The following is an 8,915-nucleotide window of genomic DNA, read 5'->3' on the forward strand; positions in this document are numbered from 1 at the left end:
TGGAAGCTAACTTGAGAATAAAAAATAGCATCTGTCATAAAACCCATATACTGTACCTATAAATACCTACCTACAAAGTGTTTTGCACTTGAATATATACTTTTAATGCCAGTAATGCAAGAACTCCAGAACGATTATCCTCTTGTCAGCGAATCGCAAAATGGCGGAGCACTCGTCCACTTCAACAGTCAATGGGTATTTGCACGATTTTAAGAAGAAAAGTAAATTTATTTCTTTAAAAACTTTTGAGTAGGTAGGTATATCTACACTACATTTATTTAAAGACTCAATCAAACTTAGGTCAGTATTGAGAGTTTACGAGAGTAATAAAAAAATCAGTCATGAGGTCATGACACGACTCACCTTAGCTGTAGGTGGTAGAACTACTTAAATACTTACATATTAAAATCTGCTACCTGGGTTCGAATATTGTTAAGGGCGTATATTTGTATGATGTGCATAACTATTTGGTCATGGATATTTTTTATGTATATATCAGTGTAGTTTAAATTCTTCGAAATTGCATAAAATGGAATTTGATCAGCCAAACTGTATGAAACCATTACTGCGTTGCGATTTTACGATTTGTCCAATTATTAGATAAGTAAAACCTACACAATAATGTCACAGAAAACGGCTTACTCAAACGGCAAACTCCCACAGCTATATTGTTCAGAAACCCCCCTCCCGTTTTTTCATACTTGCTTATTATTTAACTTGTTTCTAATTCTATTGGTGCTCCTATACCTCTGACCGATTTTGAATTTTTGGCCTTTATTTTTCGTTTCTCGTTTTCGTCCCTACTGTATTTTAAATTAAGAATAGAAAGATTAATTAAACAATACGGAGCCCCCTGTGCGCATATCCACTTAAAACAATTGTATACATATTATTATAAATATATATATTTTTCAAATACTTTGTTTATTTTCTGCAAAAAGGCTTAGGTGTCCGCCATTGGCGGACTTCCCCCTACCATTAAGTACCAATTTTTTCACCACGAATTATATAGTCAACGTAAGAAGAAAACAAATACGAATCCGCCTAACTCTAATATTTTTAAGATATTTCGCCAGGACTTGCTTTAAGAAATCTGCAAGAAGACAACAAAACAAATATTTGTAATTTAAAAACGTAAAAAACCATAACGGTTTCGATTAAGTAATAACACAAAATTCACAAAACGATTCAAAATCAGACCTCTCGCCCTACACATAAATTCATTCCGTACATCCCCGCCCGCTTGCTTCCTAAACGGTCTTTAACGTCGACCAGGCTTTGAGTAAATAATGTTCTTTAAATTTATCGCCCTAATAAATGTTTGGAACCCTTTTTCTATGAAAATAAGTTAAAATTTACTGGTTAAAAATTTTACTAACGCGGTAATGGGATAGCAAATGCGATTGTTTGTTTTTAGCAATGATGTTTTTCCTTACTATGGATTTTTGGTATGTGCACAGACGGAAAGTTTACAATATTGTGAGATTTTTTTTATGAAGAATGCAATGGACTAGGTATGTTCCAAAATGGAAACTCTTTGGTTTCCTGTTTGGTGACAAACCCATGGCTTATTGGGGTTCCGTAATCAAATAGGAATTCTTATAGTTCCGCCATGTTTGTCTGTCTGTCTCTTTGTTCGTCTGTCTGTCCGTTCGTGGCTCACAATCTGCTCAGTGCTTATTAGTATTAGAAAACTGCAATTGGGTATGGGCATAAATATAGTTTACGCCAAAAAAGTCAAGAATGAAAACTACAAATAAAACGCACCTTCGATCTAATGACATATTAAGGTGTTTTAAAAAATTAATATGTCCAATAAAACGTAACGTAAACGTAAACATCACGTAGAGTTGTACAAATGTCACGAAAAATGTAGGTAAAAAGAAAAGCTTTACTACATCATGCTATATATTAGGTTAAGTAAAAATGAATTCACTTAATTAACTTTTACATTACTAATTTGAACATGGCTTAAGCCATCCGTAGCTGATTTGTAAAATATTTACATCGCAAAGATGAAACTTTTAATTGCTTCGGCGGTATATTCAAAAGTTATATCATTTTGGTGTATGTACACAAACAGTTCTGTTTACGACTTTATTTACCTACCTGTAAAATCTGAAATTTGAATACCTACCTTACTTTTTCTTAAAAGCGGTTTAATTTTCAATTACTAATTAAAATTTACATCTAGGATTACAAATAGTTAATTACACTACGACTAGTTAACTAAACTTTCGCCATGTGCGTTTATGTGTATGTCCGTCACCGTATTAGCTCATATTTAGTAGGTACTTACTAGAAAGCTGCAATTTTGCACGGATATATATATCAATTGAACCAACAATATATGCATAATATTTTTCACCACACCAGCTCGGAAAGGTTTATTTTGCACTTCAAAAACTGATAGCAAAGTTGCATTTTATTCACATGTGAGGCAAAGTAATCAAATGCAAATTTTGAGTTGTTTTCTTACATTTGCTGGTAAAATTGACTTTTAAATGATGATTTTGGATGATAAATATTTAATAACAATCATTTGTATTTGATTTGGTTTGATTTTGTTTGATATTTTACATTTAATATTGGCTTCGGGTTGGTGTGGTGAAAAATGTGAAGAAAACGCTCGTGGTTCAATTTTGGAATCTTTCGCTTGCTCGGGTATCAATATTGGCATGAGCGGTTAAACAACAACTTTGCCCCCATGTAAAACAAATAACTATTAGTTGTAGGAGTTGATTTTTGTGTAAAACCTGTTGCCTGCCCGAATTATTTTTTACCATTGCATATTTCATCGAAGTAAATTGTCTCAATCTATGTGTTTTTTTTGTTGTCAATAAAAATACTTTTTATCAATTACATTTAGTTACGTAATGGGTTAGTACCACACGTTGAAAATTCAGACCCTGTAATAGAGAGCTTTCGTACAATATCATAAATTATCAGTCATAATACTAGGTAACATTTATATATGGGTATTATAGGATAAATATTTTATTTTAACTATCGTCGAAGTTCCGGACTCGTGCCGTCTGAACAATCTTAATTAACCTAACCCCGCAAGTTCGTCGATTAAAATCACATGGGTTAAAGTTTTGTTTGCTCTCAGATATCCACGAAACCTCTGCCACTCTGGATCCAACTTCTGGAAATCATTAAAACCAATTCAAAAAGCTTACAAATATAGTTGTACATCTCCTATACATCTCCCGTCAACATATATTATAAATATGTAAACATAATTTACCATGATCGTCATAACTTTACTCTTTATTCCCAGCTTTAATAAATGTTCTAATTTATGCAATCTAATCCAATACCTTTAAACGTGCAATTCTTGTATATTTATTTATTTATATATTTCGGGGATCTCGGAAACGGCTCTAACGTATTGGATGAAATTTGCTATTTGGGGGTTTTAGGGGGCAAAAATCTATATAGCTAGGTCTTATCTCTGGGAAAACGCGCATTTATGAGGTTTTTATATGTTTTCCGAGCAAAGCTCGATCTCCCAGATATTAATTAATTTATATAACACGGTGTCGCTTTCAGTACAAATCAAACTAACGCCTTCGATAGAGGACCATATGAGCCACCGATTTGACTCACATGTGATTTGTTCATCGAAAATTAATTGTTTTTCATTGAAACAAATATTAATGCTGAATAATAATTAGCGGACTTAAACAATCTGTGCCTGAACCCGAATTATTTATCTAAAAAGCCGACCAAAAAATACCGAGGCAATTGTGAAAAGTATATTTAGAGCAAATTGCCAAATCCCCCACGTGGCCACTTGGCGGATATAAGCCCGGTATAGTCTAGCCGGGTATATACCCGGGCATAGCGAGAACGATACTCTTTATCCGGGATTAAATTTTGCAGAGGACTGACTTTGCGAGTTGATGGGCACGTCTCGACAAACGTCTGATAATATAATTTTAGTATTATGCACGGTTAGGTTAAAAATCTATGGTTTGGAGATTATCTTATATTATATATTTTATTTTTATTTTTTACAAATAACAAAACCCGTCAGTTTATAAACTCTGTTCAAAGCAAAATCTTGCCTTGAATAATCCAGTCCACAGATCACCTAACTCTTTAGTGTAACAGACTTACAGTTAGAGGCAGTATTGTCTATGGTTTCTATAGGAATGGTTCGTGTCAATATATTTGACATGTTATTGTCTGAAGTGACAAAATTCATGTGCTGTGATATTTTCGATACTAGTAGTTAAATACCTATAGAAGGAAGAACAATCAAACAAAAAATAGTTTTTAACTTTTTATACACATTTTTATATGAATTTATACATAAAAAAATACAAACCTTGGCAAACGATGGCCCCAGATTGCTGCAAAGCTATAAAGATTAGAATAACAACGTCCATTTGTGCAGAATCTGAAATAACCCCTACCCTTCGTTCGCTTACTTATCTAAATCGCATACAAACACCTGGCGTAGAGAAGTCATATTTATGGGGTGAGTTTATTAGTCTGATATTTATCAGCAACGTCATATCAAATAGTTTTGCTCATATTTAATTGTGATAAGCGAAACATATTATATTGATGTGTTATGCAATCAAATCCGGTGATGATTTTAATGATCACTTGTCTTGTTTACAAAAAGTTTATATTTTATCTTTTCAAAATTCAAAAACTAATTTAGGGTTTTCAGAAAATGTTGTGACGTTAATGAGGTGTCACAGAGGTGACATTATCTAATAACTTTAACTAGTTTAAGGAGAAAACACTGAAAATAATCAAGGTGTAAACAATATCCTTGAAAGAGTTTTTGTTACAGCGGGAAAATAAATAAGTAGGTACCTACACAATCTATAAAAACATCAACTGTCTGTCTAAGCTGCTAAAATTCGTAAAATAGTTTGGTTTAATACCCATCAAGTTCTAGATCCTAAAATCGAATTGCAGTTAGGTAACGTTTGTTTTTGATATAATCTAAATCTATATTTATATGATATTTTTATTTTTATTAACATGGATGGGTTGAGACCATGAACAGACTGACTTACCTTTAAGTACATATTTTATACCCTGCTATTTACTTATACATACATAGCTACACAAGAAACAAAAATAATGTTCGTGTAAGTATGAAATTACAGAAATCATCGTTATTGTTTAATCTTGTAGTAAATAGACTCGGTATCTTTATCGATTGTATTTGCGCAGTGAATAAAGTTATAAAATATAATATTTTGCGTGGACTCTATATTTGTATTTGTATTTTGTATTTTGTATTTTGTATTTGTATTTGTACTTGACATACTCAAAAGCTTGTTTATATATGAGCATATTTTATAGAATAAGCTGCTCACTGCATAACACTATGGTTGAATGTAAAAGACAATCAAGTTCTGAATTCTGGCCAACTGGCGGCACATGGCGCAATAAGGTAAATAAGTCTGCCACTGAGTGAGCCACACAATAGCGTGGGCTAATTTATTAGACAGCGCTTAGGGGACAGTGTGGCCACTAATGTAGCGGAGAAGACGTAGTAGGTTCATGGTGGCTAGAATTCCAGGCAATTGTCGACCTACCTGACCGATGTAGGGCACGGTGCCAGATGTTTAAATATCCCAGCTAATAAGCTAAAAATATGTAAATTTCTCCAAAATGGCTCCAGCCTTCCGGACCACTAAGCCGAATCGAATGGCAACTCTTTCACAAATCGACAGGTTTGATGCTACGTGCGGAACCCAGGGCCCGAGTCTTCTTGTTCGGTTTAATTAGAGAATTTTTTGAAGGCTTTTTTTAAAACTTACCTGCCTACACTACACCTTTCGCGTCAAATAATAGTCCTTATGACCGTTCCTACAAGTTTCTTTTGGGTGGCTTTAATTAAAAAATAATAATTGCTGAAATAGTTTTTTACCGTTTTTTATTACTTAAGAGGGAAGTATAGCTACTGACAAAAGTAACTTTTTTCATACAATTTCCATTTCGGGAGAAAACGTTTTCCACTAACTAAATCTTAACTAGTTTTTAATTGTGTCAATAACGTACAAAAAAATAATGGAAACTGGATAATATTTAGAAGTGGAAAAACGTTTTCTCTTTTTTATGCTATACTTCCCTCTTAACTGTAACATTTCTGATAAATTATAAAACTTCCAAAAATGTCTACAGTCATTTTACGTGATGGGTACTACAAATTAGAAATTAAATACAATCAAGTATCTACTTCTCAATGACACAAATATTATTTTATAGGAAAGCTGTAAACTCTGGTCAATTTTGTGGCTTCACCCTCAGGGGTAGTTGGTAAAATTTACACCCCAGCAGGGCCGTGCTCTCTTAACAAGCTTTCTAACAAACACTGAGGAGAAATTATAGGAATTCGCGGCCTCCAGTTATTAAGTTACGGAGACTTGTGGACTCCAAATCTGGACTGATTGGCCTTGCTCCTAATTGGGAAGTTTGGATTTAGACTATCTATAGTTTAATGATGATTAAGGCAAAACGTATTGAATGGAGTCTTGAGATTTAACCCAAGCAGTGGAATCAAAGGAAAACTCCAATTAATCTTTGGAGATTAAAATAAATTTAAATTTATCCTTAGGATTTAAATTATAGAGCCTACTGTAGATTTTTTGTGTAGGACAAACCTAAAAAAAATAAGTAAGTTTTTTATTGATTATGATTTATGATTATTATGGAAGCTGCTGCATTGTAAATAGACTCAGCGGTGGAGTGGACCATTGCTTGACACATTGCCAATATATTTCCTTTAGGCGCTCCATGAATAAAAACAAGACTCGCTTTGGAAAAAAATGCGTCAGGGACACTAGTGTGCGTAAAGCACCATAACCAAAGGTATCATACTACATTAAATGAATGCTGGCTATAATTTGTTTATCAAAAAACACAATTTGACCGAATCACAAAGCTTTCCGTGCAAATATACCATACCGTCGAGGGTAAACCAGTAACCAAAAGGCTACGATGGTCATTGCGTGAGGTGAAATCAAGCAACGTAACAAATAAATCGAAGAAAGTGACGTAAAATTAAAACTTGTCATATTTATTATATGTACATTACAAACCTATTAATTACTATCCAACTGAACACGCGAATTGTCTCCCATTACAATAAGGGTGTCTTAACACGAGGGAGAATGTTCATTCGAGATAAGCCTTCTCACACGAGTGCTTTTTGTCACATAATGCCAGTATCTTACGTGCGAACATTTCAACTAATTCATTAGCTTAGCGGCATTAACAGGACTTGGAAATAATTGTATTTCAATTTATAAAATATAGGATAGAGAAACAATGGATGCTTAAACTGAAGTATCGGCACGAGCCGCACGAGTATGGAGACTTTGTATTGTAGTACAGTTAGCTAAATAAGGCTTTTGGATTGTGTTGTGGATAGGCATTAGACGACGGAATATACAAATATTAGTTGTATATTAATACTCATACATAGAAAATACCTATTCATAACATAACACAGAAACATTTTTTGGTGATAATCACATAAGTACCTAAATAAATGCCCTTATCAGTATTTATTCGAACCCGGGGCCTCCTGCTTCATAGGAAGGGTAACTACCGATTAGGTCAGGAGGCCGTCGAAAATTATGTATGTAGGAACCGCATGTTACGACCGCCGCCGCGATATCGCTGCTCTGTCGCGGATATCAGGTGGCGACTTCGAAATAATCAGTTCGATCAATCAGTGTATAATTTATCGCTAAGTTTACACGAAAATGGTGCGATAGTTATTTTCTAAACAACAAAACAAACAAATATACGCGACATGATTTTTTTTTTTTTAATTTTGAGACTAACTTGAGCCTAACCCAACCGTTAAATCGTTGATTGATATCAAGTAACATTACGAGATTTGTATTTTTTTGCAATTAGCATTTCATTTCGAATAAAACGTCTTCTTGACTGATATTAGAATAGAGGTCAAAAAGTCCTTTTATTTTTCGGAGATGTTCGGAGGATATTTAATGTCATCTTTCTGCTGGCCGCCATTAGCAAATTTAGAATGCATCATGGATGGTTTATTAATATTTGTATTTAGAATTGCAAATAAAAGGTTTTAAACGTTTTGCTTGATGAAATCACTTAAAAACATGGTGGTGAAATTATATTTGCGGTGACCGATAGTATCGTGTTATCCCAAATCACAACCAGTGTTTAGAGGAATTTCAAGAAACAGAGGTTTATTTTTAAAGTGTGACTAGATGTGTAGAGGTTTATGGTTTATTTTTAAAGTGTGACTAAGTGTATTGGTGATTTCAAACTACCTCTTTTTTCCATAGGAAAGGGATCTTTTTCCAAATAGGAAAACTTCAATGTAGTCAAATCTTAAATTTTGATTATCTACTTATCTACGAGTATGTATGTATTCTATATAATATACGGATTAATTAAGTTTTTGGAAAAACACTGCATAACAGACATGCATAATTTCGTTAACACATTATTACGGAAAAAAATCATCTCATCTGACTGCAACTTTTAGGTTCAAAATATTTATACCTACCACTGAATTTGCCTGACCGTGCACAAAACTACGTAACTGTACCTGTAGAATGTCAAACTTATGAATGGCATGTAAATTTGTTAATAGTTCAGTGATTTTAGATAATGTGTTTGAGACTTTAATGTTTTATTTGGTGTTTACATTGTTAAAAATCAATTTAAAATCAAGCAGGTTGATAATACTGATAGTATAATTATAAAAGTTGTCACGGCAATGATGTTATGAAGAAATACCTAAGCTAGGGATAATGAAATTTGCACTATTTAGCATGTTTTAACCTTATAATGCCCTATTCTTCTTCTTTTCGACTATGGATAAAACATGAATTTTAGCTAAGCCTAATAAATCTAAATAACCTCGAAGTCATTATCAAGAGAAGTTA

This window comes from Cydia splendana, chromosome 1 (assembly GCF_910591565.1).
Source record: "Cydia splendana chromosome 1, ilCydSple1.2, whole genome shotgun sequence".
Taxonomy (NCBI): domain Eukaryota; kingdom Metazoa; phylum Arthropoda; class Insecta; order Lepidoptera; family Tortricidae; genus Cydia; species Cydia splendana.